The 17255-nt window shown below is 51.5% G+C and overlaps 1 pseudogene; it reads right to left on the bottom strand.

Annotated features, from left to right (window-relative positions):
- LOC135529085 (BAH and coiled-coil domain-containing protein 1-like) overlaps window positions 1-17255 on the bottom strand; it is a 42942-nt pseudogene that overhangs the window by 2836 nt on the left and 22851 nt on the right.

Genomic DNA, 17255 nt, shown 5'->3' with positions numbered 1-17255 from the left:
ATTAACACCTACCCTTACCCCCTAACACCTACCCTTACCCCTTAACACCTCCCACTCTACCCTACTTACCCCTTAACACCTACCCTTACCCCTTAACATCTACCCCATAACACTTACCCCTCAAACCTAAGGTGTATGGGTATAATGGGGTAACTAAGTAAGGATGTGGAGTGACATGCAAGAGGAGAAAACCATTGAGAAAAGCCAATGAACAATAGTAAGGCTCACCCAGGTGATGTGTGACAGGGTGGGCAGCAGGCTCTGTGGGTAGCACCACCAGCTGGGTAGACGGGTCCTGGGCCAGAGGCAGCACAGGCTGTAGAGACCCTGGCAGGGCTGCAGGAAAACCTGGGGCGAGGTTCTGGTGAAGGGCTGAGTGGCCGATTCCTACATCAGGAAAGTGTTACAACAGATTCAGTAGCCATGTGTCGTTCATTACCAATACAGCTATACTGCAACACAGCCTGCAAAGGCAGCAACAGGACATGAAACAGCCAGATGAAGACTCATCTAGAATACATCTGTAGACATCTTATTGTTTTTTTATTTATAGGGTGACACCAACACGTTGGTTATTATGGAAATAAAGTTTTCTGAATTTGAATCCAATTTAACTTTCTCACCGTAGGAGTGGCTTGTCATCCAGATGGAGGGACTTCCAGTGCTCGGCAGCCAATGGTGGTGGGCCGAGTGGGCGTGTGCATGTGCAGAGGGGTCTCCAATTGGCCAGATTGTAGGAAGTCCCACCCGGTACCATGAGGTGAGAGGTGATGTCACCGTGACAGCTGTTGGACGGATGGATCCTTGTGAAGTCCACTGGATCCTTATTATCCCTGAGATAGAACCATTGAGAGAGAAATGAGGAGAGACAGAAAACACAGAATAATATAGAGGAAGGTCAGCGTAGAGGAGGATGGTGAGAGTAGAGGAAGATGGTGAGAGTAGAGGAGGATGGTGAGAGTAGAGGAAGATGGCGAAAGTAGAGGAGGATGGTGAGAGTAGAGGAAGATGGTGAGAGTAGAGGAGGATGGTGAGAGTAGAGGATGGTGATGGGAGGATGGTGAGAGTAGAGGAGGATGGTCAGAGAGTAGAGGAGGATGGTCAGAGTAGAGGATGGTGAGAGTAGAGGAGGATGATGGTGAGAGTAGAGGGTGAGAGTAGATGGTGAGATGGTGAGAGGAAGATGGTGAGAGTAGAGGAGGATGGTGAGAGTAGAGGAGGATGGTGGTAGAGGAGGATGGTGAGAGTAGAGGAGGATGGTGAGAGTAGAGGAGGATGGTCAGAGTAGAGGAAGATGGTGAGAGTAGAGGAGGATGGTGAGAGAAGAGGAGGATGGTGAGAGTAGAGGAAGATGGTGAGAGTAGAGGAGGATGATGGTGAGAGTAGAGGAAGATGGTGAGAGTAGAGGAGGATGGTGAGAGTAGAGGAAGATGGTGAGAGGAGGATGGTGAGAGTATGGTGAGAGTAGAGGAGGATGGTGAGAGTAGAGGAAGATGGTGAGAGTAGAGGAAGATGGTGGTGAGAGTAGAGGAGGATGGTGAGAGGAAGATGGTGAGAGTAGAGGAGGATGGTGAGAGTAGAGATTGGTGAGAGGAGAATGGTGAGTAGAGGAGGATGGTCAGAGGAGGATGGTGATGGTGATAGTAGAGGAGGATGATGGTGGTCAGAGTATAGGAGGAGATGGTGAGGTAGAGGAGGAAGGTGAGATGGTGAGAGGAGGAGGAAGGTGAGATTAGAGGAGAATAGTCAGTGATAGTAGAGGAGGATGGTGAGAGTATAGGAAGAAGGTAGAGGAGGAAGGTGAGAGTAGAGGAGGATAGTCAGGAGAGGAGGAAGGTCAGAGTAGAGGAAGACATCTATTTGAAGACCTGTTTTTGACACTACAGTGTTACAGTAGCTAGTAATGAGTCTAGGAGTGGTTGTTAACTAACTGTAAACAACTTTAACTGTGGGGTGAAACAATACACTTATTTACTGTTAGGTAGATACCGTTACCACTCTATGCTAGCAAACACAACGCTGCCTCCAAAACTGGTAGGGTGTCTCCAGGAAAGATATGTTAACATGTTGCTGTTTGTAACATATCTTCTTTCCAAGCGTATAGTGACGGCCTTGGTAGGTCTACGCTTTGTTCTTGTTGACGTCTGTAATCAGAAAGTTGCCCAGCTGTGTATGATGATGTCATATTGCTGAGTAACGTCAGACTGAGTCTCACCTGATGTAGGCCTCTCTGTCTCGGTCCAGGCAGGTCAGACCCATCCGCTCTCCACTCATCCTCTTCCTCTCCTCCTCTCCTGCAGGGTCTGAGGGATACATGGAGCGAGGAGGTCCTAGGAGACAAATATCAGTTCAGGGAGAAGTCTTCACCACCTTTCCCCTGATGAGCCCAAACCCCCAACACGCAGTCGCTGCACCTCACAAATATCTATCTAAAACGAACCTCAAGGGTGGAATCTCTACATAACTCTAACATTAGCAGAGAGACAGCACAGAGCGTATTGCTGTGTTTGATCAAATAAAGGAAACCTTAAGACAGTGTGACCAAGAGGGGTGTATGGTTTTAGGGGGTGACTGGAACTGTACAGTGGATTTTACTGTTGATCGCACTGTTGAAGAACCTCACCTGCGGTCAGCCACTTGCCTGTCTGGTCTATTAACTGAGTTTGAGCTTTCTGATGTGTGGAGAGTAAAGGAATGCAAACGTTAGGCAGAACACATGGCTAAAGGTTAATGAAGGTCGTATCAGTGCAGCAAGGTCAGACAGGTTGTATGTATCTGAGCACCACTGTAGTAGGGTTGGAAAGTGTGCCATTACTCCTGTGGGTTTCTCTGATCATCATATTGTTACTGTTGATATTCACTTGTCCTGTCCACAAAGGTCATCACCTTACTGGTATTTTAATGTTAAATTGTTACATGATGTCATGTTTTGTGAAAGGTTTTTGTTGTTTGGGGTAAAATGGAGGGTTACAAAAGGAAATTTTGAGTCCTTGAGACAATGGTGGGAGGTTGGGAAGGAACAAATACGAGTATTTTGTCAACAGCATACTGCTCTGTCTCAAATTGAAGTTAAAGAGACTATCAAGGCCCTTGAACAGGACATCAAGTCTATTGAACTGAAGCTGCTCTCTCAGAACGACCCTGGACTAGTCATGAACTTACAGGACAAGAGACATGAACTGAGGTTGTTTCTGCATGAAAGAGTGAAGGGTGCCTTGATTAGGTCTCATTTCGCTTCCCTCAAGGATATGGATGCTCCTAGCGCTTTAAAAACTAGGACAGTCGACATTGCAACGTAAACAGATGGTCTGCCTTCGTCTCCCTGATGGGAAGGTGACCACGGATGACAGTGAAATGCGTCAACATGCCGTGGATTTCTACTCGGCCCTCTATAAGGCGGAGGATTGTGACTCTCTGTGTACTGAACAGTTGTTACACGGTCTTCCTCAATTGGGACCTGAGCAGAGATTCACATTGGACGCTGACATTACACTGCAAGAGCTGTCCACAGCAGTTATGCAGCTCTCAACAGGCCGAGCCCCTGGCATTAATGGTTTACCATCAGTTTTATATGCACTTTTGGGGGTCTATTGGGGATTTGGAAGTGGTTGTATGAATCCTGTGGTGTATCCTGGGCAACGTGAATCCTTTCATGAGGGTCTCTTCCTGTATCCTGTCAACGTGAGGGTTCTCCTTATCCTGTATCCTCCTGTATCCTGGCAACGTGAGGGTTCTCTTCCTGTATCCTGTCATCTCTTCCTGTATCCTGTCAATGTGAGGGTTCGTGAGGGTTCTCTTCCTGTATCCTGTCAACGTGAGGGTTCTCTTCCTGTATCCTGTATCCTGTCAACGTTCTCTTCCTGAGGGTTCTCTTCCTGTATCCTGTCAACGTGAGGGTTCTCTTCCTGTATCCTGTCAACGTGAGGGTTCTCTTCCTGTATCTGTCTGAAACGTGAGGGTTCTCTTCCTGTATCCTGTCAACGGAGGGTTCTCTTCCTGTATCCTGTCAACGTGAGGGTTCTCTTCCTGTATCCTGTCAACGTGAGGGTTTCTTCTTCCTGTATCCTGTCAACGTGAGGGTTCTCTTCCTGTATCCTGTCAATGAGGGTTCTCTTCCTGTATCCTGGGTTCTCTTCCTGTATCCTGTCAACGTGAGGGTTCTCTTCCTGTATCCTGTCAACGTGAGGGTTCTCTTCCTGTATCCTGTCAACGTGAGGGTTCTCTTCCTGTATCCTGTCAACGTGAGGGTTCTCTTCCTGTATCCTGTCAACGCTCTTCCTGTATCCTGGCAACGTGAGGGTTCTCTTCCTGTATCCTGTCAACGTGAGTGTATCCTCTTCCTGTATCCTGGCAACGTGAGGGGGTTCTCTTCCTGTATCCTGGCAACGTGAGGGTTCTCTTCCTGTATCCTGTCAACGTGAGGGGTCTCTTTCCTGTATCCTGTCAACGTGAGGGTTCTCTTCCTTCCTGTATCCTGGCAACGTGAGGGTTCTCTTCCTGTATCCTGTCAACGTGAGGGTTCTCTTCCTGTATCCTGGCAACGTGAGGGTTCTCTTCCTGTATCCTGGCAACGTGAGGGTTCTCTTCCTGTATCCTGTCAACGTGAGGGTCTCTTCCTGTATCCTGTCAACGTGAGGGTTCTCTTCCTGTATCCTGTCAACGTGCGGTGCTTTCACTGTTGCCAAAAGGGGGGATTTGGCTCTCATAAAAAAATTGGAGACCTGTTGCTTTGCTGTGCGCAGAATACAAAATTGTTTCTAAATGTCTCTCAAACAGGTTGAAAGAGTATCTGGGATTGTTGGTCCACAAGGACCAGTCTTACTGTGTACCTGATCGCTCTATCGTTGATAACTTGTTTCTGATAAGAGATGTTTTAGACATTTGTAAACTGTCTGATGTAAATGTGGGTTTACTTTCTTTGGATCAGGAGAAGGCTTTTGATCGTGTGGACCACCAGTACTTGTTTAAAACAATGAAAGCCTTTGGGTTTGGGGATGTTTTTTTGTCTTGGATGAATTTACTGTATGCTGGGGCCTCGTGTATGGTGAAGGTGGGGGCTGGTTTGAGTTGCCCCATCCCTGTCCAAAGGGGCATCAGGCAGGGATGCCCAACTTCAGGGCAGTTATATAGTCTGGCGATTGAACCAATGCTTTGTTTTTTAAGAGCGAGGCTTACTGGTTTCTCTGTGCCAGGTGTAATGAAGGGTCCCACAATAGCACTGTCTGCGTATGCAGATGACCTGACAGTTTTTATTACAGGGTTGAGGATGTTAAGGTTCTCTCAAACACTCTCAAGGTGTATGAGGGGGCCTCCTCAGCTAGAGTCAATTGGGGAAAGAGTGAAGCGCTGTGGGCAGGTCAGCTTCAAACGGGATCCGATCCACGGTTGCCAGGGGGGCTTCAGACGGGGTCTGCTCCACAGTTACCAGGGGGGCTTCAGATGGGGTCCGCTCCACAGTTACCAGGGGGGCTTCAGATGGGGTCCGCTCCACGGTTACCAGGGGGCTTCAAACGGGTCCGCTCCACGGTTACCAGGGGGCTTCAGAGGGGGTCCGCTCCACGGTTACCAGGGGGGCTTCAGATGGGGTCCGCTCCACGGTTACCAGGGGGGCTTCAAACGGGGTCCGCTCCACAGTTACCAGGGGGCTTCAGATGGGGTCCACTCCACGGTTACCAGGGGGCTTCAGACGGGGTCCGCTCCACGGTTACCAGGGGGCTTCAGATGGGGTCCGCTCCACAGTTACCAGGGGGCTTCAGACTGGGTCTGCTCCACAGTTACCAGGGGGCTTCAGATGGGGTCCGCTCCACGGTTACCAGGGGGCTTCAGACGGGGTCCGCTCCACGGTTACCAGGGGGCTTCCACGGTTACCAGGGGGCTTCAGATGGGGTCCGCTCCACGGTTACCAGGGGGCTTCAGACGGGGTCGGCTCCACGGTTACCAGGGGGGCTTCAGATGGGGTCCGCTCCACGGTTACCAGGGGGGCTTCAGACTGGGTCTGCTCCACAGTTACCAGGGGGGCTTCAGACTGGGTCTGCTCCACGGTTACCAGGGGGGCTTCAGACGGGGTCTGCTCCACGGTTACCAGGGGGGCTTCAGACTGGGTCTGCTCCACGGTTACCAGGGGGGCTTCAGACGGGGTCTGCTCCATGGTTACCAGGGGGGCTTCAGACTGGGTCTGCTCCACGGTTACCAGGGGGGCTTCAGACTGGGTCTGCTCCACGGTTACCAGGGGGGCTTCAGACGGGGTCTGCTCCACAGTTACCAGGGGGGCTTCAGATGGGGTCCGCTCCACAGTTACCAGGGGGGCTTCAGACTGGGTCTGCTCCACGGTTACCAGGGGGGCTTCAGACTGGGTCTGCTCCACAGTTACCAGGGGGGCTTCAGTTGGGGTCCGCTCCACGGTTACCAGGAGGTCTTCAGACGGGGTCCGCTCCACGGTTACCAGGGGGGCTTCAGATGGGGTCCGCTCCACGGTTACCAGGGGGGCTTCAGACGGGGTCCGCTCCACAGTTACCATGGGGGCTTCAGTGGGGCAGAGATGGGATGAAGACATTGGGAGTTTATCTGGGCTCTGATGTATTTCAGAAAAATAACTGGGAGGGTGTAGTGGAGAAGGTGTGTGCCAGACTGTCAAGATGGAAATGGGTGCTGCCCCAGCTGTCTTATAGGGGAAGGGTCCTTGTAGCTAGTAATATTGCTGCCTCTACCCTTTGGCACAGACTAATGATTTTACAGCCACCGCGGGGTCTGATACAAGAGCTTCAGAGGACCCTTGTCAATTTCTTCTGGTCTGGACAACACTGGATTAAAGCTGCAGCCCTGTACCTGCCACTGCACGAGGGTGGGCAAGGCCTGGTGGACATTTCCTCTAGAATCATGGCTTTCCGACTTCAAGCAGCCCAGAGATTGTTGTACAGAGACTGTTCTAGCTGGGTCGAAACAGCCTACACACTGATGAGGAGAGTGGGCTGTTTGGGCTTAGACAAGCACCTTTTCCTCTTAAAGCTGGAGGGGGGTGAGTTGCCTGGCCTGACTCCATTTTATGAGTCTGTTATGCAGGCTTGGAGAGTCCTTGTCAAGTCCCGTAAGGCGGCACGCCACCAGGGATGTGGCTTTTTGAAGAGCCTCTTTTTCACAACACTGCCATCCAGTCCAGTGTTCTGGGTTCAGCCAGCCTACGTTCATGCCTGTTAGGTGTGGGGTGTACCAAGCTGGGTCATCTGATGCGGAGCAGGAGCAGATCATTGGAGGAGCTGGGAGAAAGAGCGCGGATCCGATCATCTCGCCTACTGAGGAAGGTCATCGCTGAGGTCTGTGACTCCTTGCCAGTGCTTCATCTGCAGTATGTGACTGACACTTCCAATTCTGATCGGTGGAAGGAGGGTCTGGATGACGTGTTCCCTGCACTGATTGTTAGTGCTGCGATGGGGGCATTCGAGGAGGACGTTGGGATGCTGCTTTCCTTCGATACCCCGGAGCTGGAGGGGTTCAAGGAGGTGGGGATGCTGCTTTCCTTCAATACCCCGGAGCTGGAGGGGTTCAAGGAGGTGGGGATGCTGCTTTCCTTCGATACCCCGGAGCTGGGGGAGTTCAAGTAGGTGGGGATGCTGCTTTCCTTCGATACCCCGGAGCTGGGGGAGTTCAAGGACGTGGGGATGCTGCTTTCCTTCGGTACCCCGGAGCTGGGGGAGTTCAAGGAGGTGGGGATGCTGCTTTCCTTCGGTACCCCGGAGCTGGGGGAGTTCAAGGAGGTGGGGATGCTGCTTTCCTTCGGTACCCGGAGCTGGAGGAGTTCAGGACGTGGGGATGCTGCTTTCCTTCGGTACCCCGGAGCTGGGGGAGTTTCAAGGAGGTGGGGATGCTGCTTTCCTTCGGTACCCCGGAGCTGGAGGAGTTCAAGGAGGTGGGGATGCTGCTTTCCTTCGGTACTGGAGGAGTTCAAGGAGGTGGGGATGCTGGGTACCCGGAGCTGGAGGAGTTCAGGGAGGTGGGGATGCTGCTTCCCTTCGATACCCCGGAGCTGGGGGAGTTCAAGGAGGTGGGGATGCTGCTTTCCTTCGATACCCCGGAGCTGGAGGAGTTCAAGGAGGTTGGAAAGAAGGCCATGTACAGAACATGTGGAAAGGTGTTCCATGCCTCTTCCCTGGAAGGGGTCAAATCGACGAGGTGGGCGGATGTGCTTGGTCCAGGTGCCTCTCCAAAAGGCTGTTGGCGATCATTATACAAACTGCCTATTGATAAGAGGACAGCTGACCTCCAATGGAGGATAATACATGGAGCTATAGCCACCAACATGCATCTGGACCCTACTGTTGGGGAGGGGTGTCCATTCTGTGCTGAGTCTGAATCCCTGAATCTGTTTTTACTGTGTCCCAGGTTGGTCGGGATGATTGACCTGATCGCTGATTGATTCTCAACGTTGGGAGAGGTTTTCTCTTCTCAACTGTATATATTTGGGCCAAAGTACAGGTTCAGTCAAAAGGGTGTATAGTTGTGTTACTTCATTTTGTGTTAGGCGTAGCAAAATTAGTGATATGGAAGACCCGAAAGAACAGCATTCCGAGACAGGGGTCTGTGGATGTGGTGGGAATGCTGGAGGGAATGTTGGCAGCGAGACTAAGGGTTGAGTTTGCCTATTATAAACTTGTCAACAATATCGATCTGTTTTTGAGTATATGGGGTATTCAGAGGCTGTTGTGTTTAGTTGCTGTGGAGGAAGTATTGGAGTTATGTTTTTAATTGATGTGTAACTGTGGTTTTGTATGAGTATTTATTGTGTGGTGGGCCCCCAGACCCAATAAAGAGTATTTAAAACTAAAAAAAAACTCTCTCTCTCCCAACCATACCTACTACAGCTCTATAGCCTGTCTCTCTCTCTCTCTCTCTCTCCCTCTCCCAACCATACCTACTACAGCTCTACTGCCTGCCTCTCTCTCTCTCCCAACCATACCTACTACAGCTCTACTGCCTGTCTCTCTCTCTCTCTCTCTCTCCCAAACATACCTACTACAGCTCTACTGCCTGCCTGCCTCTCTCTCTCTCTCTCTCTCCCAACCATACCTACTACAGCTCTACTGCCTGCCTCTCTCTCTCTCGCTCTCTCTCCCAAACATACCTACTACAGCTCTACTGCCTGCCTCTCTCTCTCTCTCTCCCAAACATACCTACAACAGCTCTACAGCCTGCCTCTCTCTCTCTCGCTCTCTCTCCCAAACATACCTACTACAGCTCTACTGCCTGCCTGCTCTCTCTCTCTCTCTCTCTCTCCCAACCATACCTACTACAGCTCTACTGCCTGCCTCTCTCTCTCTCGCTCTCTCTCCCAAACATACCTACTACAGCTCTACTGCCTGCCTCTCTCTCTCTCTCTCCCAAACATACCTACAACAGCTCTACTGCCTGCCTCTCTCTCTCTCTCTCTCCCAAACATACCTACTACAGCTCTACTGCCTGCCTCTCTCTCTCTCTCTCCCAACCATACCTACTACAGCTCTACTGCCTGCCTCTCTCTCTCTCTCTCTCTCTCCCAACCAGACCTACTACAGCTCTACTGCCTGCCTCTCTCTCTCTCGCTCTCTCTCCCAAACATACCTACTACAGCTCTACTGCCTGCCTCTCTCTCTCTCTCTCCCAACCAGACCTACTACAGCTCTACTGCCTGCCTCTCTCTCTCTCGCTCTCTCTCCCAACCATACCTACTACAGCTCTACTGCCTGCCTCTCTCTCTCTCTCTCCCAACCAGACCTACTACAGCTCTACTGCCTGCCTCTCTGTCTCTCGCTCTCTCTCCCAAACATACCTACTACAGCTCTACTGCCTGCCTCTCTCTCTCTCTCTCTCTCTCTCTCCCAACCATACCTACTACAGCTCTATAGCCTGCCTCTCTCTCTCTCTCCCAACCATACCTACTACAGCTCTATAGCCTGTCTATCTCTGTCTCTCTCTCCCAACCATACCTACTACAGCTCTACTGCCTGTCTCTCTCTCTCTCTCAACCATACCTACTACAGCTCTACTGCCTGCCTCTCTCTCTCGCTCTCTCTCCCAGACATACCTACTACAGCTCTACTGCCTGCCTCTCTCTCTCTCGCTCTCTCTCCCAAACATACCTACTACAGCTCTACTGCCTGCCTCTCTCTCTCTCTCTCTCTCTCTCCCAAACATCCTACTACAGCTCTACTGCCTGCCTCTCTCTCTCTCGCTCTCTCTCCCAAACATACCTACTACAGCTCTACTGCCTGCCTCTCTCTCTCTCTCCCAACCATACCTACTACAGCTCTACTGCCTGCCTCTCTCTCTCTCTCCCAACCATACCTACTACAGCTCTACTGCCTGCCTCTCTCTCTCTCTCTCTCTCTCCCAACCATACCTACTACAGCTCTACTGCCTGCCTCTCTCTCTCTCTCTCTCTCTCCCAACCAGACCTACTACAGCTCTACTGCCTGCCTCTCTCTCTCTCTCTCCCAACCAGACCTACTACAGCTCTACTGCCTGCCTCTCTCTCTCTCCCAACTGTACCTACTACAGCTCTACTGCCTGCCTCTCTCTCTCTCTCTCTCTCCCAAACATACCTACTATAGCTCTACTGCCTGCCTCTCTCTCTCTCTCTCTCTCTCCCAACCATACCTACTACAGCTCTACAGCCTGCCTCTCTCTCTCTCGCTCTCTCTCTCTCCCAACCCTACCTACTACAGCTCTACTGCCTGTCTCTCTCTCTCTCTCCCAACCATACCTACTACAGCTCTACTGCCTGCCTCTCTCTCTCTCTCTCTCCCCAAACATACCTACTACAGCTCTACTGCCTGCCTCTCTCTCTCTCTCTCTCTCTCTCTCCCAACCCTACCTACTACAGCTCTACTGCCTGTCTCTCTCTCTCTCTCCCAACCATACCTACTACAGCTCTACTGCCTGCCTCTCTCTCTCTCTCTCCCAATCATACCTACTACAGCTCTACTGCCACAGACTCAGATCTCCTGCCTTGTACTCCTCTCCTCCTCTCTTTTCTTCCCAGTGCCTCTAACTGTTTAGTCAAATAAAGCTGTTTCTACTTTAGGCTTTGGCAAAGCCCGCTGTTTATTTTTCATCAGTGAGGTCTTCCAAAGGTCGTAGATAAATAATCTCTGCTCAGTTCCCCTGCTCCTTCTGTTTATTTAAGCAAGTGACCCCAAAGGCCCAGAGGTTACCCCGTACCTTTCATGGAGGGGTGCACCCGCCCCTGCCGGCTGTTGGGGTGGGCGTCCACCGGGCGACAGGACGGTTCCCTCTGCCTCGCCACAGCGACTGCGTGCCCACAGGCGGTTGGCGCACCTCTCCCTCACCGTGACCCACCGCCTCGCCCACCTCCCGGCCACGCCCCCACAGTCAGAGCGCTCTCCGTCATTGGCCTGGCCCTTCCTAGTGGGCAGGGCCTGTTGTTGTTTGCTGCCTTGCAGGGTGCAGCTAACCCCGGGGGCTCCACCTCCAGGACCCCCAGGACCAGCGGATTTGAGGCTTCCCAGGCCTCCGAAGGGACTCTTCTGGGAGAGGAGCAGGGGCTGCTGCTGGGTGCTGTACTTCAGCAGGCTCTTCATGGCACTGCTCTCCTCCTGGGCCTGTGAGGCGACCTGGGGGTCTTGCTGCTGCTGAGAGGGGGCTGGGGGTGGAGGTGGCTGGGGCTGGGGAGAAGGATGAGGAGGGAGGCCCATACCTTGCCCTGGTTGTTGCTGGGGCTGTTGCCTGCCACCACTGAGAGACTCCATGTAGGCCTTCCGCTGCTGCTCCTCCTCTGCAGGGTGGACGTGGTGAGGCCTCATGGCCCAGGGAGGAACCGGGGGCTGCTGGGGGTGATGCTGCTGTCCCTGCCCACTGTTGCTGTAGCCGTACGGGGACATCTCCAGCTTCCTGTTCAGGTCCTGGTTCTGTTTGTTGTTCTGGTTCAGCTCTGCTGCTGGGGGGTCCGGGCCAGGCCCACCGTGCTGCTGGTGGCGAATACGTGCCACCTTCTGACCATCTCTCTGTAAGGAACAACTCCCACCTCCAGCACCACCGCCTGCACCTCCTCGACCCCCCAGGGGTGAGGCGTTGGGCAGGGGGCCCGGGAGGGAGCAGTCTCTGTAGGGGGAGGTGTTGACAGAGTGGGGGGAGGGAGTGTCCGGCCTTGGCTCCCTGGGGAAGAGAGGGCCGGAACACATCGGTGGTGTCCACTCCCACGCTATTGATGCATTCGACGCTGCGAGAACGCACGGCTTGGTGCTGCTGGGTCTGGGGCTGCTGGGGAAGGGGTTGTTGGGTCTGGGGTTGTTGGGGCTGGGTTTGTTGGGGCTGGGGCTGTTGGGGCTGCTGGGGAAGGGGTTGTTGGGGATGGGGTTGTTGGGGGTGGTGACTCTGCTGCTGCATCCATTCCGGGGTCTTCTCAGCCTTTCTGTACAGCTGCTGCTGCTGTTTCCTGTGCCAGGGACTCTTCTCCATGGCCTTGTCCTTGGCACTGCCGCCCCCACCCACCAACCCCTGGCAGTCGGGTGGGGTGCCCATCTGGAAGGGTTGCCCGCTGGACTTGTCCCCCAAGTGTCCTCCCCCTACAGATGGTATGAACGTGGGCCCTGTCACTTTGGGGTCTCGCCCCCTCCCCTCCCCTCTCATGCGGCGAGGGGTTGGTTAGAGGGGCAGGTGGAGGCGGGCAGAAGAAGTCCGGGTGGTGGTGTGTGTGGGGGTGGTGGGGGTGGCTGGGGTGGAGCTGAAGGCAGTGGAACCCCCCAGGATGCGGGTGAGGGTGGTGGTGGGGGTGGAGGTGGGGGTGGCCTCCCCCAGCAGCTGAACCCATTTGCAGGGGCGGCGCCACGGAGTAGGGAAGGGCGTGGTGGAGCATCTGGCCCCTCCCCTCCAGACAGTCCGAAGGCTGCTCACTGATCCTCATCTCGCCGCTCACCCCTTCCTTGGTGCAGCGGATGTTCCCCCCACCCTCCATGTGTCTGTGGCTGGCCTGTGTCTGAGCCCCCCTGCTCCCCACCACCTCCCCCCCATAGCTAGTCATGGAAGCCTTGGCTCCCCCCGTCCCAGAGTCCCCCCCGTTCTGCATCTTTCCATTGAGCAGGCAGGCGCTGAGGGTTCTGGTCATTCCTAAGGTCTGTTGGTGCTCCATGTGCCTCTCCAGAGCTCTGCTATTGACCTCCTCCAGGGAGACCGGGTGCTGGGGGTACTGGGGGTGCTGCTGGTGGGGGTGGGGCTGTGTGTGGCCGGGGTGTGGGTGGTGGTGGTGTGGATGTGAGGGCTGGGGGTGGTGGCTATGGTGTTGCTGACGCTCCTTGGCCTCCTGTTTGCTGCTGGGCCTCTCCTTGTCCTTGGTGCTGGGGACCACCCCTCTCTCCACGGACCCCTCCTTCAGGCCCTTGTGTAGGCTGACTCCGCCCCCTGGGTCCATGTCCCGACTGCAGGAGCCCTGAGGGTGACCCGGCCCCGCCCTGGAGATGGGCGGAAGACCGTGATTGGCTGAGATGAGAGGGGGCTGGGACGGAAGGCTTCTTAGATAGAAGTTCTCTGTAAGATATAAAAGTTCCAAATTATATAAATATAAAATATTTAAATGTTCTATACTGAACAAAAATATAAAGGCCACATGTAAAGTGTTGGTCCCATGTTTCATGAGCTGAAATAAAAGATCCCAGAAATGTTCTAAACGCACAAAAATATTATTTTGTCCACAAATGTGTTTACATCCCTGTTAGTGAGCAAGATGATCCATCCACCTGACAGGTGTGGCATATCAAGAAGCTGATTACAGCAGGATCATTACACAGGTGCACCTTGTGCTGGGGACAATGAAAGGCCACTCTAAAATATGCTGGTTTTGTCACACAACACAATGCCTCAGATGTTTCAAGTTTTGAGGGAGTGTGCAATTGGCATGCTGACTGCAGGAATGTCCACCAGAACTGTTGCCAGAGAACCTATAGAGGACCTATACCCTCCCAGGCCCACCCATGCTGTGCCAATGCCCATTCATGTGAAATCCATAGATTAGGGCCTAATTTATTTATTTCAATTGACTGATTTCCTTATATGAACTGAAAATCAGTCAAATCGTTTAAATTGTTGTATGTTGCATTTATATTTCAGTTCGGTAGAGAGAAACAGACTCCTAAAGGGGAAGTTCAGGATTTTAGAGATTTGTGTTGGAAAGTGCAATTCGTGGTTTGTTTTCCCTTCAACAGCCACTGCAGGCTTCAGTCACTTTAGCCACCACTTGCTCACAAGTTAATGGCTAATGTGTGTAATTGTTAAAATGTCATGACCAAATCTACTGATATTTGGTTTGATGTTACTTAGAGGTGATTTGGACTTTAACAAACAAGATTTGCTTCCGTTGACTGTTAGGTAGTAGTGGGTAAAGGTAACTTAAGTTTGTAGTGTCTGTTTTAATAGAAAACCAAACCATGGATTACAGTTTTTACTGGCCCATAGACGACTTTCAGGCTGAGGAAATATCAAGCTGTAAAATCCTGAACTTCCCCTTTAAAAAACATCAATTGGCCAACCAGGCAGCAAATCTAAAAGACAGGATTACATTATTACATTTAAGGTAATATCCCTGTGGGCATCCACATAGCGAGCAATATCCATTATCCAATTACATCATACTTTGTTGTGTTCAATTGGATTTCAATATCTTCATTCTGTCTGATTGAATTTTAATTTGTTTGCCACTCACCTTTTTGGGTGTCGTAGAAACGGTGCTGCCCGTAGAGGACGCCGCTGTTGGCATGGTGATCCAAGTGGCTCATGGGAAGGAAGGTGTGGGCAAGACTCCCTGAGAATCGAGGATACCCCGGGGCTGCTGGGAGAGAGAGAGAGAGAGAGAGAGAGAGAGAGAGAGAGAGAGAGAGAGAGAGCACTGAGTTAGAGTCATCCCGTGGACTGTGGAAATGACATATGATCAATTAGGTCCCATGCAGCTGGTTGTGTTGTATATACACTAATAACTATACAGCCTCGGCTTGTCATATTCACTACTTGGGTTTCGAATGTAAACAATAGGAGACAATCTCTGTCTTGGGGATTGCGGTAATGGAGGAAATGTTCCATCTAAACATATGGCTGTCTCTGAGCTGAGGAAGCTAGATGTTCCTTCTGTCTGAAGCAAGAGATAACACAGGCCCCAATTTTAAAGGGCCAATATGTGATATTTCCATTGGATTGAAGGCCTCTACCTACACTGACTGGCTGTTGCCCTTCGCTGCCCTTTTCTAGAGTTGAAAGATCAATTTGTCTGGAGACCTTCAAGACTCGGCACCTGGTTCTATGACAACAAGCCCATCTGCAGAAGATTTACACAATCTACCAGGACTACATTTCAAACACAAAGGACCTTGAAGGTAGAGAAAGGAAGGACAGAAAGAAGGAGAGAGAAGGAGAGAGAGAAGGAGAGAGCAGGTAGAGAGAGAAGGAGACAGAGAAGAAGAGAGAATGTAGAGAGAGAAGGACAGAAAGGAGAGAGAAGAAGACAGAGAAGGTAGAGAGAGGAGAGAGAGAAGGAGACAGATAAGGAGAGAGCAGGTAGAGAGAGAAGGAGACAGAATGTAGAGAGAGAAGGACAGAAAGGAGAGAGAAGGAGACAGAGAAGGTAGAGAGAGGAGAGAGAGAAGGAGACAGATAAGGAGAGAGCAGGTAGAGAGAGAAGGAGACAGAATGTAGAGAGAGAAGGACAGAAAGGAGAGAGAAGGAGACAGAGAAGGTAGAGAGAGGAGAGAGAGAAGGAGATAGAGAAGGGGAGAGCAGGTAGAGAGAGAAGGAGACAGAATGTAGAGAGAGAAGGACAGAAAGGAGAGAGAAGGAGACAGAGAAGGTAGAGAGAGGAGAGAGAGAAGGAGACAGAGAAGGGGAGAGCAGGTAGAGAGAGAAGGAGACAGAGAAGGAGACAGAATGTAGAGAGAGAAGGACAGAAATGAGAGAGAAGGAGACAGAGAAGGTAGAGAGAGGAGAGAGAGAAGGAGACAGAGAAGGGGAGAGCAGGTAGAGAGAGAAGGAGACAGAGAAGGAGACAGAAGGTAGAGAGAGAAGGACAGAAAGGAGAGAGGAGACAGAGAAGGTAGAGAGAGGAGAGAGAGAAGGAGACAGAGAAGGGGAGAGCAGGTAGAGAGAGAAGGAGACAGAGAAGGAGAGAGAAGGTAGAGAGAGAAGGACAGAAAGGAGAGAGAAGGAGACAGAGAAGGTAGAGAGAGGAGAGAGCGAAGGAGACAGAGAAGGAGAGAGAGAAGGAGAGCAGGTAGAGAGAGAAGGAGACAGAGAAGGAGACATAATGTAGAGAGAGAAGGACAGAAAGGAGAGAGAAGGAGACAGAGAAGGTAGAGAGAGGAGAGAGAGAAGGAGACAGAGAAGGGGAGAGCAGGTAGAGAGAGAAGGAGACAGAGAAGGAGAGAGAAGGTAGAGAGAGAAGGACAGAAAGGAGAGAGAAGGAGACAGAGAAGGTAGAGAGAGGAGAGAGAGAAGGAGACAGAGAAGGAGAGAGCAGGTAGAGAGAGAAGGAGACAGAGAAGGAGAGAGAAGGTAGAGAGAGAAGGACAGAAAGGAGAGAGAAGGAGAGCAGGTAGAGAGAGAAGGAGACAGAAGAAGAAAGAAGGTAGAGAGAGAAGGAGACAGAGAAGGAGATAGAGAAGGAGAGAGAGAAGGAGACAGAGAAGGAGAGAGAGACGGAGAGAGCAGGTAGAGAGAGAAGGAGACATAGAAGAAGAGAGAAGGAGAGAGAGGAGACACAGAATAAGAGAGAATGAGACAGAGAAGAAGAGAGAAGGTAGAGAGAGAAGGAGACAGAGAAGGAGAGAGAAGGTAGAGAGAGAAGGACAGAAAGGAGAGAGAAGGAGACAGAGAAGGTAGAGAGAGGAGACAGAGAAGGAGATAGAGAAGGAGACAGAGAAGGAGAGAGAGAAGGAGACATAGAAGAAGAGAGAAGGTAGAGAGAGAAGGAGATAGAGAAGGTAGAGAGAGAAGGAGAGACAACATCTTCTTCATGCATCAGAGGCCCATCACAGCTCTGTCAGAGGCTGTTACCTCGCTTGGGAGTTTATCCGGTCCATAATCAACCATAGATGTTAATATACTGTATCTATTTCAAGCTGGCTCAAAGCAGCAGAGGGATAGAACTGAATCAAACTAAATAGTCATACTAACGGGGGAACAAACATGTCCATGAAATGTTACAGAAATGTTAAGCATCGCCATTTAAAAAGGACTTTATCATAGAACAAATATACATTTAAAGCAAATAAGAGTCTATCCCAAATGGT

The sequence above is a fragment of the Oncorhynchus masou genome, unplaced genomic scaffold, assembly GCF_036934945.1.
Source record: "Oncorhynchus masou masou isolate Uvic2021 unplaced genomic scaffold, UVic_Omas_1.1 unplaced_scaffold_1088, whole genome shotgun sequence".
Lineage (NCBI taxonomy): Eukaryota > Metazoa > Chordata > Actinopteri > Salmoniformes > Salmonidae > Oncorhynchus > Oncorhynchus masou.
The sequence above is the reverse complement of the archived record's forward strand: the minus strand, read 5'-3'. Positions and strand labels throughout refer to the sequence as shown.